This window comes from Bos taurus, chromosome 8, assembly GCF_002263795.3.
Source record: "Bos taurus isolate L1 Dominette 01449 registration number 42190680 breed Hereford chromosome 8, ARS-UCD2.0, whole genome shotgun sequence".
Lineage (NCBI taxonomy): Eukaryota > Metazoa > Chordata > Mammalia > Artiodactyla > Bovidae > Bos > Bos taurus.
The window spans coordinates 35,441,065-35,465,391 of NC_037335.1; the positions used below are offsets into that span (position 1 = coordinate 35,441,065).

The 24,327-nt window shown below is 36.2% G+C and overlaps 1 protein-coding gene across 20 annotated transcripts in view; it reads left to right on the forward strand.

The window, feature by feature from the left end:
* Positions 1-24,327, forward strand: part of PTPRD (protein tyrosine phosphatase receptor type D) — a 2,536,342-nt gene that overhangs the window by 1,373,660 nt on the left and 1,138,355 nt on the right. For all 20 annotated transcript variants that reach the window (XM_059889411.1, XM_059889419.1, XM_059889414.1 and 17 more), the window contains exon 8: positions 14,633-14,666. The gene's annotated coding sequence lies outside the window, so the exon portion shown is untranslated. The remainder of the gene's footprint in view (positions 1-14,632; positions 14,667-24,327) is intronic.

Below are 24,327 nucleotides of genomic sequence, written 5' to 3' on the forward strand. Positions count from 1 at the left end.
AGTGCAATTAATAAGGATCACAGTTATTTTATGGTGTCTTTTCCACGATCAGTGATTCCTAGAGCTCCCTGTTTTCCTCTTACCTTATCACTTCTGGCCTCTTATCTTTACCATTTAGGTCCTCTCCAACCCAGTTTCATCCTAACAGTCCTACTTTTCTCACTATGTACCTGCAACTATGGTTACCCCATTCCAAAATACTCCTCTAGTCAAGTGTTTTCTTCTCCAGGTTCTGGTGAGTGTGGATTTTGTGATTCCTTTGTTTTTAATAAAGATCACTGTGTGGGTTTCTTCCTAATTTGGGATTCTTATATACTTTAAGGGTTGCCTGTATAAGGAAAAAGAAGCATGGAAAAAATCCAACTTCAACTGGACACAGGAAGCAAAAATATGAATTATGAATGGCAATGACACAAATCATTTTTCTTTTGACATACATGTCTAAAAGCCTCTTATTTTTGGTACACATTTCCATTGATTTCTGAGTACAAATCACAGAACTAACTTTCCTTTAATATAATTTCTGCTTGTGATTTATAGCAATTCTGTGTGCTGAATTTCAAGCACCCATTACTGAAATACCATATGGACTGAATGCATATTTCAGTGTATTGATTTGTGCCAGAAACCTCTCTTCTGGAAGGTACTTCATTTATCTGAACAACTGATGCTGTCTCTAAAGAAATCTAGCACTTACTGAATTTGTATAAGGCCACTTAGTGAACCTTACTGTAGTTTTTTCATTGTGCTATACTTATACATGTGTCACAAATGTGTTTGACAACAGATTTTTCATAATGAGTTTTTATATTTTCATATTTTCCTCTTACAGGTAGCAAAATATGGGAATCAGGGAGGGAATCAAGACATTACATTTCAATCATTCATATACTTCTATATAAAATCTTTGATTTGGAACCAATATTAGGTAGAAGTTTTTCCTCTTTTTTTGACTCTATCATATATGCCAAAAATAAAATAAACCTTAATATTTTTTAACCTGAAATATATGTTTGTATATGAAATAAAATTATGAGAGCCAGTCATCTGTTAAATTTGAAATTCAACTACATCCCTTGGAATCTATTAATGTTAGGATTTGAGATAATCTGTCCTGGGCTTTTCTGTTATTTTCTTGGAATGTAATTTTTTTTTTTTTTCCACTTTCTACATCTACTGATTCTCCTTTATAGCTGATTCCTGTACTCCTTTGGTTTGTAATTTTTATATTGTGATCTCATTTCTACTTGGAAGAGTAGTCTTCATAGAAGTGTTAATGTGCTCTATTTTCTTCTGTTAATTCAAGAGACGTGTTGATGGTCTTGAATTATTTTGATATGACTTTTTCTGACTTCTAATAAGATTATATCAATAGTGCCTCTATTTCTATAGGTAAAGAGTTTCAATCTTAGCTTCATGAATCATTGCTGCTGCTGCTAAGTTGCTTCAGTCGTGTCCGACTCTGTGTGAGCTCATAGACGGCAGCTCACCAGGCTCCCCCATCCCTGGGATTCTCCAGGCAAGAACACTGGAGTGGGTTGCCATTTCCTTCCCCAATGCATGAAAGTGAAAAGTGAAAGTGAAGTCGCTCAGTCGTGTCCGACTCTTAGCGACCCCATGGACTGCAGCCTACCAGGCTCATCCGCCCATGGGATTTTCCAGGCAAGAGTAGTGGAGTGGGGTGCCATTGCCTTCTCCAGAATCATTGCTAGTAGTGTCCAAAGAGCACGGAGAAGCTCAAGTATGATTCAGATAAATAAAAAATGAACTCAAGTCAAACAATGATATGTTCATTGAAAAAAATAAAAAATGCTATTGGATATTATAGATATTGGATATTATATATGTAGCAAGAGCAGACAGATACCTAAAATAGCATCATAGGTATAGAAATACTGACTTTGAAAAAAATACTGTGAGAGTAATATACTGAGACAAGTTTACTATATAATATATAACCTTTGTAATAAAATCAGAAAGCCTAATATTATAATAATGTGCACTTATCCTGTTACATAGGTATATTCTAGAGTGAAGTAGAGACACATTTTAGAAAATTTATATTTAAAACAACTATGTCTAAGTTTTTGTCTAAGGAATTGTAGCCTCTGGCTCTCTTGATAAATACTGACTTTAAGGCCCTAATGTATTTGGGATATAATGAGTAGTATCCAAAAAACCCAGTCAATCCTAAAGGAAATCAACCCTGAATATTCAATAGATGGTCTGTTGTTGTAGCTGAAGCTCCAATACTTTGCCCACCTGAGGAGAAGAGCTGACTCATTGGAAAAAGACGCTAAGGCTGGGAAAGATTCAAGGCAAAAGGAAAAGGGGACAGCAGAGGATGAGATAGTTAGATAGCACCACTGACTCTATGGACATGAATTTGACCACACTCTGGGAGATAGTGGAGGACAGAGGAATCTGGCATGCTGTAGTCCATGGGGCCACAAAGAATCAGACATGACTTAGTGATTGAAGAATAACAGCATTAAAAAAAAAAAGTCTCTAATGAAGAAGATAAAAATACCAAAAATTGGGAAATTTCTTTTACTTAGAAGGAAATACTTTCAAAATAGAGTAAAAAGGAATAGGAAACATAAGGTTCCATAAGACCTATTTTGTGTCAAGCTTGTGAGAATATTTTATGCTCTGTTTTTTTCTTTAATCGTCACAATCGTTTCTTTCTACACATGACAGAACTAACCCAAAGTCAAATATCAGTAAGCAATGGAGCCGATTTTTAAACTGGGCTCTTTCTAAAACCCCAAATCTCTGTTTCTCCTTGGAAGAAGTCAAAGTGTTAGTCACTCAGTCGTATCCGACTCTTTGCAACACCATGGAGTGTAGCCGGACAGTCTCCTCTGTCCATGGGATATCCCAGGTAACAATACTAAAGTGGGTTGCCATGCCCTTCTCCAGGAGAATCTTCCTGACCCAGGGATCAAACCCACATCTCCTGCATTGAGCTCAGATTCTTTACTATTTTTCTTTCATTTTTTAAAATCTAATATAGATGGTCCCCAAGTTATGATGTTTGACTTATGATTTTTCCACTTTATAGTGGTGTGAAAGTGATATGTAATCAGGCGAAACAGCTTCAATTTTTATCTTCTGTTGGGTTAGCAATATGTGGTATGGTATTCTCTCATGATTCTGGTCAGGGCAACCAGCCCGAGCTGCCAGTCAACCACACAGTCATGAGAGGAAACAACCAATACACGTAACTACCATTCTGTACCCATACAACCATTCTATTTTTCTCTTTCAGTATAGCATTCAGTAAGTTACCTGAGATACTCAGCCCTTTACTATAAAACAGGCTTTATGTTAGATGATTTTGTCCACCTGTAGGCTGATATTTCTGAGTATGTTTAAGGGAGACTATGCTTAGCTTTGATGTTTGGAGGCTAGTGTAGTATATGTCTTTTTAATTTATGGTATTTTCAATTTAAGGATGAGTTTATCAGTATGTAACCTCATACGTCTAAGAAGCCCTCTTCTAGTTTTTGGGGGGATTTGTGTGTGTGTGTTTAATAATTTATCACAGTATTACAGAAAAATAAGCAGAAGCTGATGAAAATTATTATTTTTAATTGGACTGAATCTCCAATTGACAGTGATGTAAAATTCTATTTTATTATAATTTTTGAGGATTCTGAATAGACAAGCAATTCAAGTATGAATTTCAATAGGAACACATTTGTAAATACAACACATATATCTTAGAATCATAGATGAGCAATATGGGTTGAAAAAAATTGCTTGTCATACATAGATTTTCTTAAGTGCTTTCTTGTAAATGGTGTTTCATTTGTTTTAGATTTTGCTGGTTCAGTTGAGTATAGTTCCAGCTGATCTAAAATTTTAAGAAAGAGATACCCAATTTGCACATATAATCATTTCCTTTGATGTCATAATATTTATATACATACAAAGAAACATGAGAAGCATCAGTAATGTTCCAGTCAGGACACTGATATAGTAAATTCCCTCTATTCTACTGCCAATGTTACTCTTACTGTTTTGGTTCCGAGATCTAAGCCCCACTTCTGGGTAGATTACAGATAGTTTGCTACCCTATACTTGGTTCAATAATAATAAATATTCTTCTGATTCCTCCACAACAACAAATTCTTCTAAGTATCTAACCCAAATTTCACAAGCCAAAAATCATGAGAGACAAAACAGTGTCCTCTTATTATAAATATAATGATACAATCCCAATGAATACTTATTGTCTGGTTAGTTTTTCCAGGAACTGAACTGGAGTTTATATGGGATAGGTATTTTATTCCTTGCAACAGTGTTCAGGTTTCCCAACTTTACAGATGAGCAAATGAAGAATCTGAACTTCGATAAGGTTAAGTAACTTAAAATAGCGGTGATGATGGTGGTGAAGTCGCTAAGTTGTGTCTGACTCTTGTGTCCGCATAGACTGCAGCTGGCCAGGCTCCTCTGTCCATGGGATTCTCCAGGCAAGAATACTGAAGTGGGTTGCCATTTCCTTCTCCAGCAGATCTTCCCAACCCAGGGATCAAACCTGGGTCTCCTGCACTGCAAGCAGATTCTTTACTGACTGAACTACCAGGGAATTGCTATTAATATGTAAATAAGAAGAGATAGATAGTAGCACTGGTGTTTGAATTAGGTGTTCTGATTTTTTCTTTTGCTAATACTTTAGTTATTGAATGGAAAGAATTTTTTCCCTGAATATATACTTCAGACTTTCTAGTTTATTTATTTATTTTAGGTGTATTTTGGCTGTACTGGGTCTTCATTTCCTGTACTGGTTCTCTAACTGCCCCATGGGGGCTCTGTCTGACAGTACACAGGATCCTAATTCTGGACCATGGGATCAAAACCATGTGCCCTGTAACGGAAGGCAAATTCCTAACCATTGAACCACCAGGGAAGTCCCTGAATCGGGCTTTTTAATGCTGGAACTCATATCCTAAATAAATTTGTTTACCAATTTCCAATTTCTTTACTGTGAAAAAAAAAAAATAAAGCTTAGAATAAGATACAAAATTCTTCATATTCTACCACCATTTAGAGGTAGCCACTCTTATTTCAACACAATAAGAATGTCTTTACTATGCATTGATGTTTATGCCTTCTGTGTATATGTATCCAATAGAATTGTGTGTATTTTACCACAAAACATGTTTAAGTGTGTTTATAGAACCATTATTTATAATCTTAAAGTGGAAACAACCTAAATATCATCAATAGTTGAACAATTAAGTCATTGTATATTCATATATTGGAATCCTGCATGATAATGAAAATAAACTGCTGCCATATATATCATCATGGTTGATTCTCAAACATAATATTGAGTAGAAAAAGCCAAACACAAAATCAAACATCCTCTATGATTCATTTATTTAAACTCCAGAAATAAACAAGTCAATCTGTAGTGTTTGAAGTCTGGTAATAAAGGCATGGTGGCTCAGACGGTAAAGCGTCTGTCTACAATGCGGGAGACCTGGGTTTGATCCCTGGGTCGGGAAGATTCCCTGCAGAAGGAAATGGCAACCCACTCCGGTACTCTTGCCTGGAAAATCCCATGGAGGAGGAGCTTGGTGCAGGCTACTGTCCATGGGGTCGCAAAAAGTCGGGCACGACTGAGAAACTTCACTTCTTCTTCTTCTAATAAAGGCATGGGGTTTCCTTGGTGGCTCAGCGCTAAAGAATCTGCCTGCCAATGCAGGAGACACAGGTTTGATCCCTGGGTCATGAAGATCCACTGGAGAAGGAAATGACAACCCGACTTTAGTATTCTTGCGTGGGAAATCCTATGGACAGAAGAGCTGGCAGGCTACAGTCCCTGGGGTCACAAAGAGTAGAACATGACCTACAGCCTAAACAGCAACAAAGAAGGGCATGAACTGAAATGGTGGTGGTGAGAATGAAAAAGAGAGTAAAACTAAACAAGAACATGAAAATACGTGTGTATGTGGTTAAAAAAGAGAAAGAGAAGCTAAGATTAACTCTGCAGTTTTAAATTGGCAAAAAGCAGGAGTGATAAAAGTTGGGAAAACCAGAAGGGCGGCATATATGGTATAAATATTGACTTGAATGCTGTGACTCATTGGTGGCAATGGGATGTCTAGATGGGAAGCCCCCATGAAGGCTGAAGCCATGGTAATGGATAAAATTGCCAAAGAAAAGGCAGACATAATAATAAGACAAATACAAGATCTTGGACAATTCTTGTTTTCTGAGTTGGGAAGAATAAGAAGTAAAAAATAAGGAATATAAGAGTTATTAGAGAAATATTGGACATAATAACTGGAAGAAAGAGAAAAAACAGGAGGAGTGTTTGAGGAATGGCATTGTACAAGTTCATTACGATATTCACAAGCTGACTCTGTGCCAAACCTCTCAAATCTGCACACAAATAATATTTTATGGAATAAATACCATTATTATTCCCATTTACAGATGAGAGAACTGAGGTCCAGAAAGATTAAGTAATTTGCTACTTTTCTCAAGAACACATAGTTAGCTAGTGGCAAAGTCTTGATTTGAATCTAATCTCTTTAGCTCTAGAACTCAAGTTTTTATTTCACATTGCAATAAAAAAGAAGCAGAAAATTACATTGTTTTGGAAGGCAGCAAACAGTTTAATGAGAGAAAGATTTTCAATCATTAAATAATTTCAAAATCAAGTCACATTAATTGAGACTTTATAACCTTGTTTGATAATCATCAAATTGACCTCAGGCTTCCTCTGCAACAGATGTAAGAAAGAGAATAAGTGAATGATAATGGGAATATTTTGAAATAAGAGGAAAGTGTTCATATCAGATATTTTATAAGGTTCCTCAACCCTGTCCCCTCTTATCTCCACTAGAAGCTTACACATGAATCATTCCCCTCCCCGTACACTCCTTTCTTAAGTATTCAACTTTGGCAAAGTCTCTTTGATACTGAAACATTCTCTTGCAGTTCTAGTATCCACTTCATGATCTCCCAGACTTGCTTTAATCCCCTTACTTCTGGGAGTAGTATTCAAAGCTCAAGTGTATGTCAAATTCTTCCCTTTTTCCTATCATTTGAATTGTTGGGGCAAGGGAGGTGGGCTCCATTGGAAAAATGAGTGAGTATTATGAATATAAGTCTTGATTTTAGTGAAAGAGTAGAACTTTATGGACAAGTTGAGTTCATTCACAGTAGAAAAGAGGATGTGCCGAGAAAATTAAGAAAATTTTATGGGGAACATTGTACTACATACTGGGATACTTGCCCTTGAGTAGAAACTAGGGAGAGAAGAGGTAAATAGAACAGAATTTGCTATAGAGGAAATTTCATGTTAATTGGGGGACTATATAAAGAATAGACAGAGATTGCAGTTGAAATATTTACTTGTTAGTAACACTTTCTCAAACTCCTACCAAGCAGCCAGATCCTACAGCTCTAATAAGGGGAGACTGAAGAAAGAGACCCTTGAACAAAGCCAGGGATGCAGGACACCAGGAATATGTGAACTTGAAAAACATTATACATTATGGATTTTCTTGTTATATAGAATCACAATTTTCTCAATAATACTTAAAGGCTCATTTTTCAACCACAAAACTTTCTCCTTCCACCTCTTCCTACTGTTCATTCAGTTTATTTATTTCATTGAATGGTACCAAAGCTCAGTGTTTATTTAAGCCTGATGTTCTAAGACATCTACTTCAGAGTTAGAGACAATAAAATGTCTGGTTTCTGCTGTCCCAACCCCAAATCAAGGAAATTGTGTGAAAAATGATTGGTCCTTTCTTTGCAGTGGCAATTTTCAGAGAATAATATGTTTTAAAAATCTTCTTAAGTGTGTGAACATTCTCCTTGAAATCCTGCTTTAGTTATTCAATCTTCTCAATATATTCCACTCCTCTAAATAAAATGCAAAGGTAAATTTTACATTAGCACTTTGTATTTCAAACCAAAGTTAACCTAAGAATGCATTTTTGAATGCATTTTGAAAAGAATAGCAAAATTAGATGGAAATTTGCTAGATTTTTTTTTAGAACAAACAGATTAAACAAGCAAAAAATATGCAAAGCTGTAGCGCTAGCAATATATTAGCAAATTAAGAATTATCTCAAGAAAGAGAAAAGCCAAAGAACAAACATCAATACAATTTTCAAAAGCTACATTAAAAACTATTTCAGTATTAGAAGAAAAAAACTTAGATCATGACAATGATGAAAATGAGTGAAAATGCCTTTTTATAGCAACTATCTCCCTAGACTAATGGGATAAAAATTCAATTTTGAACCAACCATATTAAAGTATTTCAGAGGGTATGGTAATTTATGGCTTTATTTTGCTTTAGTTTAACATTGCATAAACCCAAACTGTAACTTTGCTAAAACATAGATCCTAAATTTACAATTTTATTAATTGAAACTGAAGCATATTTACCCAGGCTAATGCTATAAAACATGCCCTGGAGCAAGACACTGCCTGTAAAATTTGTTTCAAGCCTTGTCTGTCTACATAGTTTCTTCAAGGTTAAAGAAATTCTAAGATTTTCTTTTTTTCTTCTACTGGTGTGTTAGATGGAGGTTGTTGCTTTGCCTGTAACTTCTCTAGTGATTGGTAACACTCAAAAAATCTGAGAATCTAACACCTTAATCATTCCTCTTGAAGAAATCTTTGCAATTCCCCATGTTGCACAGTTATAATTTAGGGAAAAAATAAAAATCAAATAAAATGAGCAGAATAATATTAAGTTGCAAATACATTGCAAATCTGTTGTAGTATCTCCTTTTCCTGAAATGTATAGTTCAAGGAAAAACAATATCATAGAGCCATTTTTTTTTAAGCTGTAATCTGTGGGTTTTAGATTTTGAAAGGAATTGAGAAGAAATGAAAGAGAGTGGTTGTTGTAAGAAATGCTTGACACTGGAATAATAAAGTGCTGGTTGAAGTTGAAAAATCTTAGAATGCCACTGGGATGTTTTTGTGAATACAGACATACTGGAGAAACATAGTTTGATGGGCTCTAAACCAGGGGTCCCCAACCCCTGGTACTGATGAGTGTGCTGTTAAGAATTGGGCTTAAGCAGGAGGTGAGTAGTGATCAGCAAGTGAAGCCTTTTCATTTACAGCTGCTCCCCATCATTCACATTACCACCCGAGCTCTTCCTCCCGTCAGGTCAGTGGCAGCATTAGGTTCTCATAAGTGCCTGAACCCTACTGTGAACTGCACGTGCAAGGATCTAGGTTGCATGCTCCTTATGAGAATCTAATGCCTGATGATCTGAGGTGAACCTGAGGTGAAGATGCTAGCACTGAGGAGCAGATGCAAATACAGTTTATCATTAGCAGAGAGGCTTGACTTCACAGAGACCATGATAAATCAACTGCTTGCAGACTCGTATCAAAACTCTATTAGTGAGTGGCAAGTGACAATTGTTTAATTACTCAATTATATATTGCAATGTAATAATAATAAAAATAAAGTACACAATAAATGTAATGCGCTCAAATCATCCTAAAACCACCCCTACCCCGATCCGTGGAAAAACGGTCTTCCACAAAACCAGTCTCTGGTTCCAAAAATTGTTGGGGACCACTGCTCTAAAGCATAAGGCAGATCGAATGGGAGTCAATTTTGTTCATTAGGATACCTAGCACAGAATGTGGCATTAAGCAGAGACTTGATAAAGACCCAGTTAAATCTTCCTCTCCAGCTAAAGGTTACAGAGTTCAGTTCAGTTCAGTTGCTCAGTCACGTCCAACTTTTTGCGACCTCGTGAACTGCAGCACGCCAGGCCTCCCTGTCCATCACCAGCTCCCGGAGTTTACTCCTGGAGTTTACAGAATTTGATTGTGATTTGTCTTCAGTTCTCACTCTTCATGTTGGGCTTTCTTAGCCTCTAGCCTAAACCTTCTACTCTTTGCTACTGACATGCTGTCTAATTTCCATATCTTGGATACCATCTCTATGATTCCATTCCCAATGTGTGTTTCTAGCCCTAACCTTCCCACAGAACCATGGACTTCCGCATTCAACTTCCTAGTTGACATTTATACTCACAAAACTAAGGAAAACCTCAGCCTAATATGATTAAAATAGAGGTACTAGTTATTTATGACTGAAATAAAATTTGTTTGTATTTCAGAACAAAAAAGTTCTAATAAAACCTAATATTTACCCTTTATTTTTTTTTTAACAAAATCTGTTCTGGGCTTTGGCCCAGGGCTCTTTCGGGATGTATGTACTGAGGCTCAGTCACAACAGTTCCATTTCACTCTTGGTTCCTTCCCCTGTTACCATCATCTTCTGTTACTGAAGCTCACGTCCTTCACTTGCTCATTACTGATATAAGAAATATGAACTGGAGTTTTGGTAGGAAGAAAAGGAAATGCTAAGAGAAAATCTAATGAAACTAGAAAGGAGAATTACTCTGACCACCTATGTATCTGTATCTGTATATGCATGTGTGTGTGTGTATGTGTATATAAGATAAAGATACATATGTATGTAGTATATAAGCATGCATGTGTTTCAGTGATATTATTGGAACTCAGGAATTTAACTGCTAAAATAATTTTCTATGCCCAGAGTGGGTACCTATTTGCATTTGTTTTCATAATTATTTCTATAATTGGTTCTACAAGTAAATATAGAAATAGCTGGCTTATTCCTACTTTCTGTTTAGTATGGATATACAGAGACGGCAATAATACATATTTAATTTATTCTTCACTTCATTTTTTAACAAATCATATGATCACAATATTGGAATGATATCTAGTTTAGTATTCTGTTCCTGTACTCAGACACTGGGGTTCTTTTATAGAAAATAGATACCCTTTATGAGAATTAAATGGTCAAATATAGAGAGGTAGATGCTAATTGTAAATGCTATTTGAATAAATTTGCATATGAAAAATCTTCAGAAAACTTCTTTTAAGCCATAAAAAGCACATAGGTGCATGTTCTATCCATAAACCACCTTATTTGGAATGACTCCATTTTCATACTTATGCCAGCAACTCTAGAATCAAAACAAAAATTCTAAAGTTTTTGATAGGATCTTTTGTCTTCTTCATCAGTTGGTTATACACTTAGTAAGTTATCTATTTTATCTGGAAGGATTCCTATATTTTGTGGATGCCATTCTCAGGACCTAATCAAAATGCAGAAGGAAGAGAGAGGGAAATGGAAAATATATTTGGAAAAAAAAGGAATATAGAAAATATGGATCAATAAAGGTAGTGAATTAATTACATGAACATGTTAGAAAATACAGGTCATTGAAAATATAATTTGCTACTAGAATTAGAGGTTTTGATTTGTCCTGTTCTTTGGCAATTCCAGTCATGTGAAAGAAAATATTTAAGTATCCCGGGGACAGATAGCAATTAAGCATTCCCTAATAAACATTTATTTTAATGGGATTTTCTTTGCTAAATTTTGGTTGCCTTTTGAGTGAAATAGGAGACTAACATCAGATCATTGTTCTCAGGAAGCCGTTTATCCCTATAGTCCCTAGTCCAGCTATGTTTGCATTACATCTGGCACAGAAGAACAATGCAACAATAAATTCCAGGCTGCTTACCAAAGACATTTATTTAAAAAAAATATATATATGTATATATATTTATGTATTTGTTTTTGGCTGAACTGAACCTTTGTTGCTGCATGGACTTTTTTTAGTTGCAGAGAACGGGGTGTACTCTAGCTGTGCACACTGCTCACTGGTGTCTTCTCCTGTTGTGGAGCAGGGGCCCTAGGGCACATGAGCTTCAGGAGTTGCATTGTGAGGGCTCAGCTGTTGTGGGTTTTGGGCTCTAGAGCATAGGTTCAGTAGTTGTAGTACATGGGCTTAGTTGTTCCTCAGCATATGGGTTGTTCCTGGATCAGGGATTGAACCTGTGTCTCCTGCGTTGGTAGATGGATTTCTCATTGCTGAGCCACCAGGGAAGCCCACCACTGACATTTCTCTGTTTCTTTATCTACTAGTGATAGCCCTAACCAATCAGTGTGTACAGTCCACACTCTTATTTTTTTAAGAAAATCTAAGTCATAGGTTTACAGATATTAATAATTATATCTAAACTCAATTAAATGAAATTTTTATTAATAATATTAACATTATTAATATTTCTAAAGTTGCTTCCATAATGATATCTGATTTACTCATGTTAAAACACTTTGGTAACTTTGACTCTTATAGGGGACCGTGTCTACTATTGACCTGGTGGTAGACTCAGACTATCAGTACGTGTTCAATTACTGAGTATTATTCTATTTTAGGAGCTTTGCTGAATCACAAATTTAAATCTATATATATGCATATATATTTCTTAATTATGTGTTATATCATTGTTCTTCCTGTGAGAAGAACTGTAGAGCGTTGAAATAACACATAATTCTGAAGATGAAATATCAGTCTAGATTTAGGTACAAATCATCTAATATAGTTCTTCCTCTCACCAAATTAAGAAACATTGCTCTTATTTTGGGAGAAGGAAATGGCAACCTACTCCATTATTCTTGCTTGTAGAATCCCATGAACAGGGGAGCCTGGTGGCTGCTGTCCATAGGGTTGCACGGAGTTGAACATGACTGAAGCAGCTTAGCATGCACGCATGCATTGGAGAAGGCAATGGCAACCTACTCCAGTACTCTTGCCTGGAAAATCCCACGGGCAGAGGAGCCTGGTAGGCTGTTTGTAGTCCATGGGGTCGCTAAGAGTCGGACAGGACTGAGCAACTTCACTTTCACTTTTCACTTTCATGCATTGGAGAAGGAAATGGCAACCCACTCCAGTATGCTTGCCTGGAGAATCCCAGGGGCAGGGGAGCCTGGTGGGCTGCCATCTATGGGGTCGCACAAGTCGGACACGACTGAAGTGACTTAGCAGCAGCAGCTGTTATTTTAAATATCCACATTAAAATCTTTACATTGATAACTTAGGTTTAATTATTCAACTCAATATTTTTTTCTGGATGTTTAATATATGAAAGCAATAAGAAAACTGTTAATAAGACAGATGTGTAGCCAAGTTATAATCATCTAGGAAGGAAAAAAAAAACCTGATAGGAGCAGTTGCATGGAATTGTTTGTCAACATTTTGAAGCTGAAAGTGATTATGAATCCAAAAGGAGAATAAAGAACAAGACATTGTGAATGTGTAAAAGTGAAGTTGCTCAGTTGTGTGCGACTCTTTGCAGTTCCATGGACTGTAGCTTACCAGGCTCCCCCATCTATGAAATTTTCCAGGCAAGAGTACTGGAGTGGGTTGCCATTTCCTTCTGCAAGGAATCTTCCTGACCCGCAGATCAAACCTGGGTCTCCCACGTTGCAGGCAGACACTTTACCCTCTGAGCCACGAGGGAAGCCCCTTTTTCACAATCTGATCTGACATAATTAACTTGGCCAGGAGTAAAAAGTTACCAACAAAGTAATGTTGTCATTTCATTGTACATAAAGAGATTTTTTTTTCCCCCTAAGAATCTGCTACTAATGTCATTCTTGCTGTAGGGGTCACCATGTTAATTGTTCAAGGCAAATGTGTCACTGTTCTTTAAAATACTAATTTCAAACATATACTGTATTAATAGAGGTCCAGTAGTATTATCACCTTTCTGTACAGAATTCAAACCTTCAAATAAGATGTTTTTAAATTTTTAAAAAGAGAAAATATTCCCATATGGTACAAAAAGAATTTAACAACTTGCCTAAAATGTCATTTATCAATAGAGGAAATTTCCTTCAACTTTAATTCCTTAATTTTTTTTGTCATGAAACTAAAGTGTTTAATTCATAATGGTATCACTAGTCCTTCAAAATTAAAACTTTATTAGCAGAAACAGGTGCAATACAACTAGTCTTTAAATGATGAGAGATAGCCATAAATTACAAAATATGGGGGGAACACTTAGATTAATTCCTTCTCTGGGCATTAAGACAAGCTTCATGGAGGAGATGCTAATTGAAGTGGAACTGAAGAATGAGTAGAAAGAATATTGAGGCAGAGGAAAAGGGAAAAATTAAAATATTGTTAAATAAAACATTTGTGTTTAAAATAGGGTGTGAAAAAAGGCACCAGTGTCTGTGATAGATAAACTTGAAAAAGAGAATGAGGGTGCATTGGAGAGTTTTGGGGGAAAATTTTAGGTAGACTAGGAGCAACTGATGGAACCCTGCTAGACACTGGGACAAATACTTTAGCTTTTTTTTTTTTTTTCTGTATAGACAATAGAGAGGTTTTTTGAGCTCAGCAAAGGGATTTATATGGCAGTCTCAGAGCTGTATATTAGGATGTGTGTCATGACTGCATTCATGCCAGAACTAAGATTGTATTATTCAAAAGACTTTGTATTTCTGCCTACTTTTAAATGTGAATACCAGAAGAAAACATTGTGAAATATACATATGCCAGTATGCATATGCAAAAGATATTGAAAGAAAGCAATTATCTAATTTGGATGTAGAATAGTAGGGATGCAATGCTTTCATCTGAAATAATGAAATGATTTAGATCAGACAAGGTATTTTCATTGCTTATTTAATTTTGATTCTGTAGATATATTCACAGTATGTGTTTTAAGACAATTTGAATGTTTTTGGAAGTTTTTATGATTGCAATATCAAAATATGTTTTTGTTGTTTCAGATGATGGTGCCTATGAATTAACTAAACTGCTGTGGTAAGTTGGTTTTTCTCTTTTCAAATCTATAGTGAATGTTTTTCATTCTAAGATTCAAAATGATTTATGTCCATATAAAACCTACAAAAATGTGAGCACTTAAATGGACTGAAAGGCATGTTCTGGAGTAGGCTACATTGTTTTTTCCAGGGATATAACCCTTCCCTTTTTTCTTCTGATTGGAACCAAAATTAGAACTCAAAGAACCTCTTGTACACTTATACCAGGAGCCTAGGAAAGGCTACTATTTTCCAAATGTTTTCCATTTCACTTTTGCCATCTGTTTGCCCAGGATGATCCTGAGAAAACATGCTAATATTCATGCTATCAAAGACAGTGCAATGTATTTTAAAGACACAATTTTTAAGAGGAAGTTAAAATTATATAGAAATTTGATAAGAAGAACCAGATGTTTCTCCCCCCCCTGCCCTGTAATTCATGGAGGTGTTAATGAACTTAGTCATAATATGCAGGCTGATTCTCATTTTTCCAGTTTCATAGCTGATTAAATCCAACTTTGTTTTAGTTGAATCATTGTATCGGAAAGCAGAATTTTTCTTTGTTACAAATGCACTGTGGCTCCTTGTGGGGATTTCTCCTGAGTAATGCTATATGTGGCAGAAGGAAACATGGTACAAAATTTGTGCAAAATAATAGTAATAATAAAATGTAGGCTACAGTGGTGTGCTCTCAAGAAACAAAAGTTAGAGTTCTCTGCAATATATTAGATTTTTTAAGATGTTTTGTTTCTTCTGTTCTTTTCCAATGAAAACAAAGAATTTAGTTTTCAATTGCATTATGTCAATGGAGAGGTTTGTTTTCATAGATGCTTCACTTATTCATACTCTTATTCAAAATCTCTCAAATTAGAAAAGTAGTAAGTAGCCTGTTAGTGTCTAAATCTTTAGAACGAATACTATAGTGTTTCTATTAAAAATGAAGCACTCAATCATTACTGCACAGATAAGTATTTTTGTTTTTGCTACTATTCTTAAAAGATGTAAATACTGAAAAAGAATTAATATCTTAACTTCCATAATTGCCTTGGATTATTATGATTGTTCATTGAACACTAAGATGAGTGGGTGTGGTTTGCATCAATCTAATTCATCTCTGAGAAATTGGTACCCTTTTATTTCTATCTTGGAAGAACAAACTCAACATGTTTGTGTGTTTTTGCAATACTGAGGAGCTGGTATGTTCATGGACTCTTTGCATTGTCAGACTTATAAGAAGATTTTGCATCAGGTCATTACCTATTTGACTTCTTTGAGAGTTTATTAGTTTAGAGTTGATGGAGAAGTTTCACTATTTTTTTTTCCCTTCTTGCAATAAAGAAAGAAAATAATAAAACAGAACCTTTGTATCACATCCTGCCTCTACCCATAGATTCAACTTCTTGGTAAATTAAGACTTAGTCAAAGAGCCAAGTGATTGGGAGGGGGATAATAAGAAGTTTGGAGTTGCAAGAAAAGTTTACAAATATTTTGGAAAAAAAAGAGGAATGGGCAACTGTATGGGATGCTGTATGGGGTGGGATTTAGGGAAGAACAAATATTGGAGGAAAAAATTTGTGAGTCCTACTGTATAATATATCAATGTCTCTCAAACTTGGATGTGCCTAGGAACCACTTGGGCTATCTTGTTAAAATGTAGATTCTAATCAGGTAAATCTACACTAAAACTCAAAAATTTGCATTCCCAGGTAATGCTAAAGCTGCCAGTTCAAGAACTAGCAACAATTTTACAAAGAATTCTCTTTGTTTACTCCCTACTCAAGAATTTCAGTCAAAACATTACTTTTCAAGTATTTGATTTGGATTTATTAGTGCTCTTACTTCACTGTTTAAAGATCAATTTTAAGATTACAGGGGGAAAATACCAGTTTTTAGTTCAGTCACACACAAAGAAGACTGGATCTTGCTTGCTCCCAAGGTCTATTTTCCCTCTCTCACTGGTTAATCCACAGTAAACTGTGAAGGATTAAAGAAAGTCAATTTGTTTGAGTTGAATAGTTTTCAAGTGCATGAGATGTAAGATTTTACCCAAAAAAGGCATTTTTAAAAATATTGAAGTATATTCAGAGATAATCATATCATCATCCTGCAACAGTAAAATTATAAAAAGCAACAATGACTGTGGGGGTTGGAGTCCTAAACATAATGTAAGTAAGCATTACCATCATTGCAGTGCTTAAAAGGACTCGACTTTTATATTGAAAGCATAGTACTGTGTCCTATTGATACTATGAAAGTTATGCATCACTCCATGGGAAATAGATGGGGAAGCAATGGAAACAGTGTCAGACTTTATTTTTGGGGCTCCAAAATCACTGCAGATGGTGACTGCAGCCATGAAATTAAAAGACGCTTACTCCTTGGACCAACCTAGATAGCATATTAAAAAGCAGAGACATTACTTTGCCAACAAAGGTCCGTCTAGTCAAGGCTATGGTTTTTCCTGTGGTCATGTATGGATGTGAGAGTTGGACTGTGAAGAAGGATGAGCACCGAAGAATTGATGCTTTTGAACTGTGGTGTTGGAGAAGACTCTTGAGAGTCCCTTGGACTGCAAGGAGATCCAACCAGTCCATTCTGAACGAGATCAGCCCTGGGATTTCTTTGGAAGGAATCATGCTAAAGCTGAAACTCTAGTACTTTGGCCACCTCATGGGAAGAGTTGACTCATTGGAAAAGACTCTGATGCTGGGAGGGATTGGGGGCAGGAGGAGAAGGGGACGACAGAGGATGAGATGGCTGGATGGCATCACTAACTCAATGGACGTGAGTCTGAGTGAACTCCAGGAGTTGGTGATGGACAGGGAGGCCTGGCGTGCTGCAATTCATGGGGTCTCAAAGAGTCAGACACGACTGAGTGACTGAATTGAACTGAAGTTTGTTCAGATTCCAAGGAGATTATCAAGAAGGCAGGATAGAAATCAGACTAGGTAGGATGGGTCAAGAAACCCTGAGTAATAAGCCAAGAGTTCCTTGTCCAGTGGTGTAAAAAAATCTAAAGGAATTTCCAGAACCAGGATTTCCCTAAGAGCCTAGAGAAGGCCATGGAAGGAGAAGTAGTAAAATCAGTCTGCAATTTCATGCTCTCCTTCCTTGAGATGAGTGTGTCTCCACCCAAACTACATGTTATACCCACCAAAGAATTTAAGGGGGAAAAAAAAAAAAAGTTACCTACTGGGCCCTCTCAGAGTCTCTTGGATGGTGCCTGGCATCCAAAAGTTAATGCTCTGGCTTCCTAGTGATTCTATGGGGGACTGGAATGGAGAACCACTTCTCTGTTATCAGGGCTTGAAATTTGCATTTTTAACACGCTGTAGATGTTACTGCTCCACGAACCACACTTTGAATAGGAAGGGCCTGTTGTTTTTGTTGTTGTTTAGTAGCTGAGTTGACTAACAATAACCGCTTTGCAACCCCATGGACTGTAGCCCACCAGGCCTCTCTGTCTGTGGGATTTCCCAGGCAAGAATACTGGCATAGGTTGCCTTTTCCTTCTCCATGGGATCTTCCCTACCCAGGGATCAAACCCACATTTCCTGCATTGAATCTTCCAAGGAGGATTCCTTACCACTGAGCCACTAGGGAATACCAGCAAAGGCCTACCAACCCCATAAGTTTTCCCTCATATTTCAGGAGAATCAGTATCACTTAGGAGTACTTACCTTCTGTCTAAGTATGAGGGGAGAGAAGGAAGAAGTAGAAAGAAGAGAAGAGACATTGAAATTGTACGTGGTCGGGCCCTGGGTAGAATACTCAACTCCCCACCTGATTGGATTTGAAGAGCAATAGAAAAATCCCTGTACTCCAAAGAATGTAATCAAATCATAGGGTATCTGAATTTTCATTTTTAAAATTAATCTGATTTTAATGCTTTCCTCACCTGACTATGAAAATATTATCCTTTGGTACAATTGTTATAAACAGAGGATTGAGAGAGGACTGAAGTGCGCAGGAATCTGAATTTTATTAGTCATCCCAGATGTTTCTAATCAGGAATAGAGCTTGGAGCCACTGTTTTAGACCACACACTACATTCTTTCCTGGCCTTCATTCAATAGGTATAAATATTCCTCTCTCAGGTTAATATTTTATTTTATGTCCTTATATACAAAGTACACAACAAAATCTATTCTTTTGTGAAAATTCCTTTTTCATGGGAGACACAGGTTCTTTTTTCTTTTTTTTTTTTTTAGAATAGCCAGAATTTTTTTTAAAGACTTAATATTCATGACAATAAAACAAAAATTCAAATAGGACTATTAAATTTACTTTTAGTGATTTTGCCAAATCTCTTTAGTAAACTAATAAAATAATGTGAAAGGCTACCTAAATGAGTTATTTTCATTACATTATCATTGACCTTAAGGAAAAAAGTTTTGCCTGTATATGAGGCATTAAAAATGTATCAGTTAAAAAGGATTGATTTTCATTATAGACCAGAGACACAAAGGGCATCATGAAAGGATTAGATATCAGGAAAGTGTTTCTGGCAGCGTTCATACGGGTGTTGGTGTTAGTGGTGATGATTGTTGTAATGGTCATGATGGTTGAGGTGATGAAACTGATGATAAAAATTATTGTTCATTGGGCTTCCCTTGTGACTCAACTGGTAAAGAATCTGCCTGCCATGCAGGAGACTTGGGTTCGATCCCTGAGTTAGGAAAATCCCCTGGAGAAGGGAAAGGCTACTCACTCCAGTATTCTGGCCTAGAGAATTCCACGGACTGTATAGTCCATGGGGTCGCAAAGAATCGGACGTGACAGAGCAACTTTCACTAAGCACTTATAATGGCTCAGGTATTGTACTAAATTATTTATATTTATTACTTTGTTCTATTGCACAGTCCTATGAAGTACTGCAATTATTACCTGTAACATAGAGCTGAAAGATGTAAGAATTAGAAAGCTTAAACAACTAGCCAAATTTGCATGGCTAGACAAGAAATGGAACCTGAGTTTGATCCAAGATATATCAATTATCTATTTTTGTGTAACAAACTACCCTAAATCTCAATGCCTTAAAATAACCACTTGATAGTCGTCATGATTCTGTAGGTTTACCGGGCAGTTATTCTACTCCACCTGAAGTTGGCTGGGGCCACTTACGTGTCTACATTCAAGTAGAAGCTTAACTGTTGGTCTCAATTCTTCATGTGTCCCCTCTTCCTACATGATGAGTCATTCTTCACAGCTCTCCACAGTAGAATAGCTTAAACTTTCACATATTACGCAGTTCAGTTCCAGGGATTGCTCCAGGGCATAGGCCCCGTGGCAAGTGCCTCACTGTGCAGCATGCTCGCTAATGCCTCACTGGTCAAAATAAAGTCCAAATTCAAAGTCAGTGTGGGAAGGAATAAAACCAGTACACAAATTCCTAGAGGCATGGTTCAGTCTCCCATACCAGACATGGCTGACTCTCAGACCCCCTGTGTTTTAACTACTACAGCATGTTTCCTTCCAGGAGATTATGAAAGTGAACATTGGAAGGAAACAGACCATATAGTATTATTGAAGAGTCACTATAGATAGACTTGATCTGAGTTTAAACCAACAGTAATGAACACGTTTATGTATTTGAGAGGAAATTTATTATATATACACCATTCAATATTGAACTGGATGACAAGGTTCAAAGTTCAAGAATTCTGAACACTTGAAAGGATTTCTCTGTAGTCTGACTACCAAGATGAATCAATATGTAGTTGGCAAAATCATGAAAATTCCCACACTGGATTTCTACTCTTGCTCTAATGTAGAATCTGCTTGTTACAAGTACATATCTGCATTTGGGTAAATAGTAGGAGAAACAGTGATGATGTTTAATGTCTATTTAGGTTACTAAATTAGATCTTAGTTGGATTCTCAAGGCTGATCCCAAAAGCATGTGGAAAAGACCTGCATCTGAAAGATTCAAATGGCAGAAGACACCTGCTATTAACAATGACCCATCTGTAATATAGAGCAACCTCTTAATATGAGTTTGTGAATAATTTTGGATTTTGAACAGGCTTGTGCCCTAATGGGCTTCAGAATAAATTAGTTGGAAAATAGGCTTCCTGCTTATCTAGAACTTTATTATTATGGTCATCAGTTTTCCCAGCCTGTGATGTATCACATCACCCTCACTTAGGGCCTTACTAGAATCTTGATTGTCTGGCAAATCCATAATAATATAGAGAGTTTTGCCTCACTGCTTTCAAGCTATTTTGTTCTTGTTGTTTAGAAGCTCCATAGAGAGCTTCTGTCTACAGGACTATAAATTTGGTACTTTTTACCAGCTCTAAATTTTCTCTAATGCCTAAGAGTAGTTGGATCAACAGCCCACTCCTGTCATTTAGAGACTAACAATGTGGAAAATTGAGTGAACTCATTATGATCACCACTCAAGGCTTCTCCCTGTGAACTGAAGTCTTCTTTAAATTTTGAAATAACTTCTAAATAAGAAGGCAAAAAGCGAAAGTGTGTGTGGAAAAACATGTTTTTTTTAATTTTTTTCTTGGCCCAAAATGCAAGTATAGTAGCATTCCCCTCTGTCAGGAGTGGAACCAGGATCCATTCCCATATTCTTCAAGGAGTTATGTCATACTAGTCAATAAAAACTGAATCCATCTTGCTATAAATGGAAGATAACTAACACCCTAATATATTAAACAGGATTTCTAAGTTGCACCAACAAAATAATTAGGTGCATGTACAAACGAGAATTCACATGTACAGAATTCAAATTTTGTGTATGCAAAACAGATAATTGTGCAATCAACTAGGTGCCTTTGATTAAAATTATTGTATATGCAAATTCACTACTTGCTGAAGCAGTTATATTTTAGCACAGGCATACATAATTTGCGATTTGTAATTTAAGGTAGTTTGATGGCAGAAATAGTCTTACCTATTGGATCTTATGTTTTAAGTATTAACCAAATACTACCTTTTTCTTTTTTTTATTCCATTTTTGGAAATCATTTTACTATCATTTTAAAGATGACATTTCTCCTTGTATCAATAACATTTTAACAAATATGAAATTAGATAGATTTAAAAATTAATTAGAACATTTAGTGTAGTCTCTTATTTAGGCTTATTGTACACCTTAATGGTGCATTTTAACTTATAAAAAAGATATTTTCATAAGTACCATCTTGCAACCAATACTACCTTATTACAAATCTCATGTTGTTGTAAAAAACAATAGCAAAATATACTGACCCTTGCATATTGTATGTCAGACACTTACATTTCACAGCCAGCCTGGGATGAAGATTTACCACATTTTAAGGATGAGGAAACTGAGACAAAAATCATGTTATTCTGCTAGGGTCATGAAGCAACTACATGGAAAAGCTAGGAAGTTCAGAATGTGATCAGAGTGTGGCTGCTGTCCTCCTTAGAAGCAGCACAACCTCTGCTTCAGTTGCTCCTTTCAGACAGTTGTAACTGTCTGATAAGTTATAATGAGACGTATTTGTATAGAAAGTATCTCTTCTTGCTCTTCTCTCTCTCTTCTTTTCTCCCACTTTCTTATTCATCTTTCATCTTCCCTTAAAGGCAGGATCTAGGACCCTAGAAAACAGGTTCGAGAGCCTGGAGAGCTGGAGGATGAAATCGCACATTGATGGTTGTGGGCCAGTGTTTCAAGGAGCTCAGAATTCATTTCCCTGTGTCTCTTGATCACCATGTTAAAAGCAAAATCTAAGCACACTGTATTCCAGTTTCACACGGTCTTTGCTTAAAACTCTCCAACTGCTCCTTCGTCTTACTCAGGTTGAAAGCTAAAGTTCTTACTATGGACTTCAAGGTGACTCATGATCTGGCCTGCTCTCAGACCTGGTCTTCTATCTCCATTCCCCGCTGTCATTTGTTCAGTCTAATGCAGTGTCCCCTTCTCCCTAGAATCTTGTCAGCACCCTCAGGCCTGAGGTGCTGTGTACATGCTTCTCTTCTTAGAATGCTTTCCCAGTATAACAGCAGTTGGTTTCCCCCTGTGACTGTCAAGTTTCTTCTTGAATGTCACCTTATCACCGTGCTTTTTCCTCCCACCTCTGCCTCTTTTTGTACCACTTAATCTATTTTCTCTTGCCTCCAGAGCACTTACATACCACATCTATTATAAAGGTGTTTATTTGTCTAACTTTTCCTTCTGCAATCTATAGAAAGTATAAGAAGACAGTGGCTTTGAATAGAACATTCCCTGTATATTCTGACCCTGGTACAGAGGACATACTCAGTAACTAACTGTTGCACAAATTAATTGTTACATAGGTTTCTTTTGTTTTGTTTTAGTTAATTTATTTTTAATTAGAGGGTCCTTGCTTTACAACGTTATCGGTTTCTGCCATATACCAACATGAATAGCCATAGGTATACATGTGTTCTTATGCAAATTTTCCCTACTTAGCTGTTGTCAGAATGATTGAATCTGTGGTACAACACAAAATGATTTTCCTTATAGCAGTAATACGCATAAAGACGTGTTTGTCAGTGGTTACTGTGTCATGTTACATGAGACAAGCCAAAGGAGGTGGAACAGAAAGTTACTGCATATCATGATAAACGATTATAAAATATGATCAGTTTTATTATTTTAGGGAACCTAATTAAAGTCAGTGGGCTTCCCAGGTGGCTCAGTGGTAAAGAACCCACCTGTCAATGCAGGAGACATGGGTTCATTCCCTGGGTTGGGCATATCTCCTGAAGAAGGAAATGGCAACCCATTCCAGTATCCTTGCCTGGGAAATCTCATGGACACAGGAGCCTGGTGTGCTATACAGAGGGGTCACAATAGAGTGGGACATGACTGAAAGACTAAATGACAACAGCAAATAAAATCAATAGCTACACATTATACTGTCTACTGTGTATCATCCCTTTTTATATGTTAGACATGTATAATTTAATCCTCACAACAACCTTATAATGGAAATACTATTATTATATCTATTTCATAGACAAGAAAACTGATGTACTGAGATTTTAAGTAAATTTCCCAAAGTCATACAGTTCTATAGCCTCTCATAACAGTATTTTCACACTGTGGTTTATTGCTCAGTATTAACTCTCACTAATGATCTTGATCAAATTTCCCATTTTCAGATATTTTCATCCACCAAGAGTAGCAATACAATTGCATCCCTTTGCGCCCTTTATCTAAGAAAGCTGTCTTTAATTTATTCTTTCTAATGTCTCAGAAATTATCTTAGAGAAATTAGCAAATGCATTAATATACACACGCTGCATACTTTCCCGGATTAATGCCTATAATTACAGGAAAAAAAATTTCCTTTTATTTTTCTCTCATGGCAGTTTTAGACTGGGTATTTAAGCCTTTCATGTTAAGATGCATTTTTGGAATCATGTCTCTTCATAAACCTATAAATAAGAAAAAGTCTATGATTGAAAACTAGCTTTATAGTGAAGTCATAGAATTGTTTATAGTCACCTTTCGTAATACCTGTTTGGATTAATGCTTAAAACTAAGGTAAGTTTATGTCCTAGATTGCTTGAACCATTCCAATTGGTATCTGTTTTTCAAGTGTAAATATATATATATATATGTATAAATAATTATTAATAATTATATGTACTTTCATTTTTGAAAGTGTCTAGCATGTCTAGCAAAATGTCTAGCATGGGCAACAGATTTTATG